The sequence below is a fragment of the Haliotis asinina genome, chromosome 3 (genome assembly GCF_037392515.1).
Source record: "Haliotis asinina isolate JCU_RB_2024 chromosome 3, JCU_Hal_asi_v2, whole genome shotgun sequence".
Taxonomy (NCBI): domain Eukaryota; kingdom Metazoa; phylum Mollusca; class Gastropoda; order Lepetellida; family Haliotidae; genus Haliotis; species Haliotis asinina.
The window spans coordinates 45,470,285-45,481,853 of NC_090282.1; positions in this window are offsets into that span (position 1 = coordinate 45,470,285).

An 11,569-nucleotide genomic window follows, 5' to 3' on the forward strand; every position below is an offset into this window, starting at 1 on the left:
AGCGGGTATATTGTAACACCCTTGGGGTGCACGTTGGAAGACAAATAACACAAGGAGATGATGAAGCAGAGTAGGAGAGTTTGCAATGATGCATGCAAACTTTCTGTTTAATTTTATTATAACGGCAACAATGCCAATGCAACTTTGGCTAACAAAGTGATAAAATAAATGATGCCAATAAATATAGTCAGGTCTGATAAGACACTAGTTTGCCTATAGATTGGCTTAATGACAAGGCTCAGTCTCCAAGGAAAATAATGGTTATTATGCTACATATATTTTGACTCAAATTGTATCTTGCAGAAATGATACTCTGTATATAATGTTACCAAGTGATTGCAAATTTGACTTAAAATATATACCTAGTGATAGTCAGGATAATAAATGCAAGTTGGTAGGGATACCAGGTGAAGGTCAGTTCAAATGACTTCTACAATCGGAATCTTAACCTTGGAACAAGTAATGAGTGGATGAATGGATGAGGATCGAGTGAATGTGTCAGTTGTGTGTAATTGTAGTTGTCCTTGGGCCTTGACCAGTGATCGTATTTATAGGCATCATCAGGAGGTCATGTGACCTTTCTCAGCCAATCAGAACACAGGTTTGATGGCTTTCCTACACAAAGCACTGCATAGGCAGTATTGTTTCTAACACAAGTAAGTGATCACTAATTGTCCTGTTGTTGTCCTGTTTGTCCGAAATTGATTAGGACACAGTAGAAATAATTAGGACATCAAGACAATTTGTTATAATTAAACGGACAATATCTTTCTGTCAACGTAGCGTCAGCGGCCGCCATCTTGGTTGGTGGTCAGCTCAAATGACAGGTGAAATGTACAAAATATTCAGTTTCTTTATCATTTGGTGTTGTCCTCATGTGATAAAAAGTGTCCGAAAAGATTAAACACAATGGACATCTGTGTTTTGTGGTGACATTTGATATAACAAGAATAAGGGCAACGATATAGTTACACCAAGTGACTAGGACGACATTTTGACAGACGTCAAATGCATGCTACGTCTATTGACAACTTGGTGTCAATGTAACGTAAATGTGCCCTGTTTCCAGGAATTTATGTTGTCCTACGTGTCCTTTAATAATTCGGACACTAACGAGATTGCTAAGATATTTGGTAAAAGCAAACAGAGAAAACGGACAACAGAATGTCAAACAGTGCCATGAATGATTGTCGGCGAGAAATGTCAAAACATGGAATGACTGTCATGTTTGAGGTACAAGTGTAGGAAATACAGGAGATTATATGTTGTCCTCTCTGTCTTAAAACAATGCATTTCTATCACAGATTCCAGGAAAATACCAGATAATGATTATGTGGCTTTTGATATAAAAACGGACATTCAGTTTATGAACCGTCACTCAACCTAACGTAAAACGTTGACAGGTCACCGTAACCTGAGAAATGTCAAATTGATCAAATTCATTATTCACAGCAATCAAGCGTAATTTATATCAGTATCCATCATGGAAAACACTTAAAAACACTTCTGAACAAGGAAGTTATCAGAAAACCGCCATTAACGAGTGTAATAGGTCATTGTTTACATGGGTCACCGGTCAGACTTACTTTCTATAAATAACCAGTGAGCAGGAGTGCACACAAGAAATAGTCCCTGACAAACATTGTTGCTATCATCCACAATGCACAATGATTCCAGACATAGAATAAAATACCAGTTAGATACACTAAATACATAAGCCTGTACAATAACTGTGAAGGATGAAACACCAGTAGTAAAATCCTGCATGAATATAAATAGCGTAGTAACACGCAGTGGTAATTAGGTCATGTCTGACAAGTGCTGCTACCGGGAACGTTCAGTGCTAGATAAAACATAGATGTCAACAGTGGACATGCCCCCTTAAAGTGACACAAGTAAGTGAACTTCAGAACCAGGTAACTGTCTATGATGTTGCCATCTTATTATTTACTTTAAGGTTAAAAAAAATGTGAATGGACATTTGCAGGTAGATCATGATATAGCGAAAATAGGTGACATGCGTGATGGACAATGTTAACATTATGTTTTGGATACTTTTACTGTATTTACTTAGATTCCATTACAATATGGATACCATACATGAGATATGGTACCGTGATTGACGCAGAAGTGTCCTACAAAGGCACAGTGAGATTCCTCTGTTTTCCAAAGTCCAATGGCAATATTTCGGTCAGAAGTATCGGATTCCTATCTTGGCATTTTTTTATCGTTGTTTAGGTCGTAAATTTTGTAATGAAACTATGCATTTGTTTTGGCCTTTTATACTCGATGTCGAGAAAAAAACAACATTTTCTACATGCACTTTCACGTATCCACGTATTCGTTTTCTGTAGCAAACGTCTTCAAAAACCGTTCGAGGTGGGATTGGGATACACAACAGCCATGACATGATTAACGGGATTCAAACGGGATAGGAATACTCTGAATGACGATTTCTGTCAAACTATATCGAAGTGAACTGCTAGCAAATAAAAAAAAACGGCTTCAAAGAGTCTATTTTGCAATAAATGTTAGAAAATAAGCCCTGACTGCCTATGGTCAAAAGCTACGCAACTAGATAAGATTACATGCGACCCCAATATATTTAGGTGTAAGTAAGTTTTCTCACATACTTACTTCTGTTTGCTCACATACGTACTTCTGTTTACTCACATACTTACTTCTGTTTACTCACATACTTACTTCTGTTTACCCACATACGTACTTCTGTTTACTCACATACGTACTTCTGTTTACTCACATACGTACTTCTGTTTACTCACATACGTACTTCTGTTTACTCACATACCTACTTCTGTTTGCTCACATACGTACTTCTGTTAACTCACATACTTACTTCTGTTTACTCACATACTTACTTCTGTTTCATCACATACGTACTTCTGTTTACTCACATACTTACTTCTGTTTACTCACATACTTACTTCTGTTTACTCACATACTTACTTCTGTTTACTCACATACGTACTTCTGTTTACTCACATACTTACTTCTGTTTACTCACATACTTCTGTTTACTCATGCTTACTTCTGTTTACTCACATACGTACTTTTGTTTACTCACCTACTTCTATTTACTCACATATTTACTTCTGTTTACTCATATGGTTGTATGGTTGTAGATTTCAGACTGTTAGTTGTCGATTGTCAATCGCTGCCTGTGACCCAACACCGATGGTAAGTTCAGTCACAATTTGAGTCTTAGTCTACTGTTAGTTCTTGATCTCTTCTTACCGGTTTAGGTAAGGCAAGTGTGAATACGATGGACACGTTCTAATTTGACAGCTATTCCTATTCACAATTTGTCGTTTTCGTTGTTTACATTTCAATAGATTTTGTAAACATTTATATTTAATGATTTTAGTAATTAGATATTGTAAGAGTTGTCAGTTGTAGAACAGGACAATGTATACTTGTAGACACATTTCTGCCTCTCTTGTACTTCAATTAGTTGGAAACCTAAATACTAGTACAAAAAATTACATTAAACAAGGACTCCATCATTGTGTTTCAACAGTGAATCATACAGCTTTATGGATTACAACTTCTTGTTATTAATACGCTGAGCGACGTTTCAATGTAGATTCTTACATCGTTTTCAAGCTGAATTTAGCTTTTAGCTTGAAAACGATGCAAGAATCTACATTGAAACGTCGCTCAACGTAATAAACAAGTTGTAATCCATAAAGCTGTATGTTTCATTTTTGTCTTACCAACTTCTAGAATGTACATCAAATAAGTGTTTCAACAACACTGTTTGAAGCTCACATATAATATCTGTTTCTGATTAAATGACAGAAGTGCTATAATATACATATGCGGTCATACAATTAAACATCTGTGAATATTCTACAACAACACTTCTGTGTCTTTCATCGAACTTCCAAACAAACCCAGAAAAAGAGAGACATTGCTTAAAGGAAAGGAACTACGATAGCAATAACGAGGAGACAGCATCCGTCAGTACAGATGAACCTGGAAAAGATTCCCTGAATGAAATGAATATACTCCTTTAAACCGACATCCTCACCTCCGTTCAGTTGTAATTTTTCAATCAATTAAAAACTGAAACCTGATTTTGTTGTAGTTTCTGGATTTGTTTTGACGAGGTACATCCATGGGGAGTTATAATCAAAAAGATATATTTGATTAAAATCCCTTCTCGCACATGCGTTGTTCACGAGTATAACGATTCATCGGGTGTGTTTAGTTCACAAATGTCCACAAATGTTCGAGACACCTATTTTGCATCATAAGGCTTCTAATTTGAGGTGGTCTCTTGTTCGCCTACATAAATATGTTGTTTTGATATTGATGCCACACCATACGGAGTGGAACAGTTTCATATATATTCAGAATTGGGTTTGTGTTGATCTGGATCTTTTACTTCTTCTATTTTGCATTTTGGTCACTTGCCAGTGAGAGGCTATAATGTAGCTTGATTCTGACATTTCCTTTGTGAAGAGAGGATAACAACAGGACAGCTATTCAACGATTGTACTGGTCTTTAACCTACAGTTGCAGGCGTTTCGATGTTTACCCTGACATCTGTTGTTACTCTCCTGTAAACTGGAACATACTAGTATTCAAGTGGCGTACTTTGTGTTTTACTGTCGATGCTAGGCATACGGCACACAGTCATGGATATCAGCTCATTCAACGTTGGAGACGTGTTTCTAGGCCATACAAAAATTAAAGAAAAAATGTTGCCTACAAAAAAATAATGTTTAGGGAAATGTTGATTTCTTTGCACATGTTAATGTATTTCATCGCGTATGGTTTCATTTCATGTCCTGTAAAAACTGTGATGGTTTTATTCACAAATGTTCCGCGGACATGTGAGAAAGTCACTAATCAATGTCAACTATTTCCAGTTCAGACAAAAATATATGGGGTGTATGATAGGTTGGTATGTTTCTATGTCATGATTGCATGTTTGTATGCCATCACTGACGCATATGTTTGTATGCCACTACGGATATGTAGGTTTGTATGCAGTTACTGCTACGTATGTTTACATGCCATCATGGATACGCATGTTTGTATGGCATCACTGCCACGTATGTTTGCGTGAAATCACCGCTATATATGTTTGTACGACATCACTGCCACGTATGCTTGCATGACATCACCGCTATGTATGTTTGCACGACATCGCCGCTACGTATGTTTCTATTTTATTACTGCTGTATACCATCAACGCTACTTATGTATGTATGCCATCACTGCCACGTATGTCTTTTATAGGATCACTGTTACGTAGGTTCGTATGCCATCACAGATACATATGTTTGTATGCCATCACTGATGTGTATTTTTGTACGAAATGACCGTTGTGTACGTTCAGATGACATCACTGCTAGGTATGTCTCTTTGTCATAATTCACACGTATGTTTGTATGCCATCACAGATACATATGTTTGTATGCCATCACTGATGTGTATTTTTGTACGAAATGACCGTTGTGTACGTTCAGATGACATCACTGCTAGGTATGTCTCTTTGTCATAATTCACACGTATGTTTGTATGCCATCACAGATACATATGTTTGTATGCCATCACTGATGTGTATTTTTGTACGAAATGACCGTTGTGTACGTTCAGATGACATCACTGCTACATATGTTTCTATGCGATAACTTATGGTTGTATGTCATTACGGATACGTATGTTTCTATGCCATCACTACCACATATTATTGCATACCACCACTGCCACGCATGTTTGCATGCCTTCAGTGCAACGTCTGTTTCTATGCCACCACTGCGAAATATCTTTGTTTATCATATATATGTTTTTTATCACGTTATATCTTTTGGATCTGGGTACAGCATTGACAAGTCAGCGTATCTGTGTATACGCCATTAGAAAGAAACCAAATTACATAATTATGGGAAGACGACCAGAATGTCACAAAAGAGTTATATTTGCATTGGGAATATGCATTAAATTTTTGTAGATGGTAATTTTAATTCAGTATTGGTTTCAAACCAGTGAGAGAAGGTACAATGTTTACTACCTTTCTAGAATATATGCATTCTTTAGTTAATATGAATATGAAATTTAGCACGTCATTTCTTCTCTCTTTGAGTCCGAGAATAATGGTTTCATTGTTTAATTTCAACTGAGTGTCTGTTTCATTCTAAATCCACTCCAGTAGATCTTGCCACAACTTTTTGTCATGTTTGCATTCATATGGTGCAAAGTGGTGATTCTATTAGTTTGTATTTATATAAATCTTTATTAGTTGTAGGAATCCTGTGTAAAATACGGTATTGAAGCCATCTGCGTCTAGAACTATACGAAGCTCGAAATGGTATAAAATTGTATGTTTTCCCATAGACTAGGGGTGATACCTATGTTCAGCTCTTTTTTCCCACTTGCTTTGATAAACCGGTTTTTTGTTTATAGTATCTTTGTGAAGAAGCCTGTTGTGAAATATGCTACATCCTTTCTTAGCTTTGAATAGTATTTCCAAATTAGGAGGAATAAAAGGTAAGTTTTTTTTGAATACTGATTTGGAACGAATTCTGTTTCGAGTTTAATTTCAGTGAAGATAATAACCCTGTATATTCAAGGAAATTTGTTTTTACCCCACACAGTTCTACGAATTCTGTATAAGGAAGAAATGTATTGTCATCTTTTAGGAAATCATTTACAAAGTTTACGTTTGGTTTTAGGTAGTGATCATATACTACTGTTTTTCCCCATTGTTATCTTATCATTTGCCCGTATATAGTGTCTGCTGGAAAGGTCATTTTCGTATTAACTTTGTTCTTGTAATTCAGACCAGGCTTGGAATACGTCTTTCCAGAATGGGCTGATGAGTTTTGGAATATAGTGTCTCGTGAGCTACAAATGTCCCATTTCTACAGGGTTTAGTTTATTCAATGGTTGTGAGGTATATAAAAGAGTGTTTAACTTTACGTCATTTACGAATAATCTTCTGATCCATGATATTTTCTGGGACTTAATTGTTTCAAGTATTTCTGGTACTTTTAGACCACCTTCTTGATAAGTTTTGGTTATCAGACACCGTTTTATTCTATCATGTTTACCTTTCCAAATGAAAAAAGCATTTCTTTTGAAGGTTAATTATCGTTTCTAGTTTAGAGTTTACTAGCGAGGTAAAAAGATGAATAAGTGTTGGTAAAATTAAGCTTTTTAGTATAGTTATTCTTCCTAAAGGTGTAAGGTCTGTCAGAGACCACATTTTCATTATTTTGTCAAATGTTTTAATTTTCTATTTTGTCAAATGTTTCAATTTTATCTTTATAGTTCTTTTCTACCATTTCTGCTTTATTATGCTGAAACAGAATGCCTAAGAATACAAAGGGTTTTTGTGTCCAGTCAAAGGCTCGCATAATACAATTTGTATCCCTAATAATATGACATTAATGATACGGAAACACACTCGGTCAATGATCTCTATATACCATCAATGCTGGGTATGTAATTTTTTTTATATCATCACTGCTACGTATATGTATATACCATTACTGCTACGTATGTGTATATGTCATGACTGCTACGTATATATGTTTGTATGCCTACAATGCTGTGATATAATACTACAGACGAAATTACAGACTGCCTTTTCATGGCTTTATTCCAATTTTGTTTATATAAGCGTGCAACAATAAACTTCACGTTCCACACATATCGTCTTGGTCGTTTATTACGTTTCAGAGATGTTTTTTTTTTAGAAAGACAGTCAGTTATACATGGTTTTAGAAATGAAATGACATGATGGTAATGGAACAGTTCACGTAGTACTTTCAGGACGCTACCAATGATTATGCCGAGAAGACGGTAGTAAAGTAATATGGCTTAAGGGGAAAACACACGCTGAGTAAATGCATACATCAGTTCCCTCCCCTGTTCTTGGTTTCTTGTGGTAAAAAGACAGAAATGGGCAGAGGAATGCCAACCTGCCTCTGTATATCCCCGTTGGAACTGAATACAGTTATCTGACCTTCATTTGGATTCCCACAAAAGATGTACAGTTCACCATTCCAGACATCTACGTCAGGATGGAATATGAATCTTGAATCACAGGTGTAGATGTAACGCATGGAATTCCTTAGCATGTCGAAGAAGAAGAGAGTCCCATTTTCGAATGTTATTGCTATCACATCTTTTGTAACAAAGGCCATCTTGATGTAGCCTGCATTTAGAGTTAGAAACTGCCTGACAGTAACATTTTCTGTGTTACCAGCATATATCATGAACAATTGAAAGGAGTACATGTCCGAGCTTACTTCCTCACCGGTGTCCCCAATCAATTTCACATGAGTGCAGTACAGTAACAAAGATGACAATCGATGTCCAGTAAAACAATCGGGACTTCCGGGTTGTCCCAAATGGGCGAGAACAACGATGCTGTTGCTACGTGTCACCATTCCGAGCTCATTAGAATAGAAATCGTCAGAATAGAAATATATATTTTCTCGTTTCCAGTCAACATAGATGCCATTAAACCTTTTTCCCCTGGCAATACTTGTCGACTCTGAACCATCAAAATTGATACTTTCAAGATTTCCGTTTGTAAGCCATGCATAAAGCATACAGTTGGAGGGATCCACAAAAAGGCACTGGATTCCCTTTGGATAATCAAACAGCTTTCTAAGTTGCTGGTCGTTCCTACCTGTATCATAAACACAGATGTCATCTGGTCTACGGAGGACAATGTGTTGTGTGGACATTTCTATGGAGCCATGTTTAGTTTTACATGTCCATTCATTTCTCCCAGTGGACGTTCCTCTGGCAAGTTCTTTTCTGGTTTTCATGTTGTTTTCCTTCACGTCCATTCGGAGTTTCCAATGATATTTAGACATTGCATGTGTTAGTTTGGAGGACGTCTTGACAAAGAACAACTGACTGTCTGGCACAAAACTCTCGTTGTTTTCAAGTTTACCAACGCTGCAGGAACAAGTACATTCCCGCTGTCCCTCGAAATCACGTAAGATCCTTATGCACGATTCAACAGAAGGACAAAACACAAAACATTCCAGTTGCATTCTAATTCTGGTAGGATTGCCAGCTTTTATGTTGTACAAAACTGTAACGCAAAACAAGGTGTTAAACAGAAACATTCTTCAAAGCAGTGCAAAGAGTGTGTCAACGATGAATACCACAACCTCTTCTCATTTGGAACTTGTACAGCACAAAATTTAATTTATTCGAATCAAAGAAAACGACATCTGACACGTGAACCTACATATGTTTTTTTTTCCGAGAGAAGTCACATGATAGCTATCAGTTCCCCCAATATGAAACATTGATGTTTTTGACAAACTGAACGGTGCACACCATTTCCCTTTCAATATAATTATACTAGCAACATGGAGAAACTGTGCAATATCAAAATATTATCCCAGTTGATAAGTACGATAACAATGTCAAGGTAAATATAAACTTTAATAGAGGGATCATGAGACCATAACAAGTCGGGAGAATTTCAATCGAAAAGTCAATTGCAATGACGTCACGAGTCCACAAGCGGAACAGGGATCACAAGCTCAATAACGGATATGTCCACCATCGGCATTGAGAACAGCAATGCATCGACGGCGCATACAGCCTATCAAACGTGCAAGGAAGGCATGTGGGATGTGACGAAAGATTCTTTCAAGTTCTGTTGCAAGCACAGGGGCTTGTATCGCTTAGAAGCGGCGTTCGAAAGACATATAGGTTTGTAGACCCTACCCTAGTACTTAATAAAAGGAAAGGGGTGTAACGAAGAAACCACCCTCTCCTCGATCAGAGTTACATGTCACTGCGTAAAATACTTTTAAGGCCCTGTCCAGCCAACGAATCGAAAGCCAGATGATTTCCATACAAAATGAGCCATACATTGTCACAATCAGATCATTATTTCCAAAGTTATACGCCACGAATCATCGAAAACAGGTACCCCCGCAATTTCACGCCAAAACCATGAATCATCACCCCATACGGAGAAAACTCACCTTTTAAATTCGTTTATTAATTTCAGCCACTTTGACCGCTCCAGCGTTGGACATTATTCAATCGGCTGCGGCATTCCGCGGGTCGGAAAACTTATTGCAACATCTACATGTCATTATCTCGACAATAAGCAACAAAATCCTACTATTTATTTACGCGGTGACATGTAACTTTGATCGAGGAGGGGGTGGTTTCTTCGTTACATCCCTTTTCTTTTATATAGTACTAGTGTAGGGTCTATACACCTATATGTCTTTCGAAGTGATACAAGCCCTGTGCTTGCAAGGTCACGGCGTAGACGTCGATCCATCTCGTCCAAAACATGTCTATCGAGGTGAGATCCGATGAATTTACAGGCCAAGGCAGCAAGTCAACGTTGTAGTGTTGTGAGAAATCCATAGCAACCCTTGCCATATGAGGGCAGGCATTGTCCTGTTGGATTTTTAACCCAGGGCCATGACGTTGCAGAAAAGGAATTGCCACAGGTCAAAGAATCTGATCCCTGTGCTGTGGGCGCTGTTATTCCACCCCAAATCATCACGGAACCATCACTAAAGCGATTCCTCTCCATGACACAGGCCTGTGCATAACATTCTCCCACGCGTCTATAGGAACGTTGACGTCCATCACTGTGGGAAAGGTTAAACCTGGACTCATCTGTAACAACAATATTTCTCCACCAAAACAAGCTTAAGGGTCTGCGGACATGATTTCGGCACCACATTCGGTGAGCTTGTCGATGACGCTGTGTCAGGATAGGTCAAATGGCGGGACGTAGTGGTCTGATCCCGTGACGACATAAAAGTTGTCGAACTGTGTTATAGCATTGATACTATATATAGAGTGAGAAGAAACTCCCCGAAAAGCCCCTGAACGTATGCCTCGGGTCGTTACGTAACCAGTGTACCCTATATGGTGGCAACGTAGTATTTAAACTTGAGCCAGGTTTATTTATTAACAACTGAAATCTTACACGTAGAAGATACGTTTACTATCTTGTCACTTCCGTTTAAGTCAAATAACTGGTATTAGTGTCCGTATTAGGACAGTAGATTTGTAGTAATGTTTCAAGTTGGTATGTTATGGCTCACTGGCTCCCTTTCTCGATTCACCGCGAACATAGACAAAATTGTGCCTATAAAAACTGCCTTCACACAATCGTTTAATTTTTAGGAGGGAAACATATCTTTAGTTGAAAGGTAGTTGCAAGTAATAGTGGTAGTTTTATGACCTAAAAACTGTTAGAATGTATTTGAGGTGAGTGAAAAATATCACATATCACCAATCTGTTCTGATTGTCATTGAAATGCTATACGCCGTTGTTTGAGTATTCCTAGTTATTTCCTCAAAAAACATCTTTCACATACACCTTTAATTCTTACAAGGGGAATATACAATCAAGTGAAATGTGTTTGCAAGTAATTGTGATAGTTTCATAATCTGAAAAAAAGAATGGTAGGGTGTATTTGAGGTGTGTGAAAAATATGACAAATCGCCGATCTGCTCTGATCCGCCATTGATGATTGTGATGTTTGAGGGTGATAACTTCTTTTTGACAAAACTGGAAAGGTGTTTA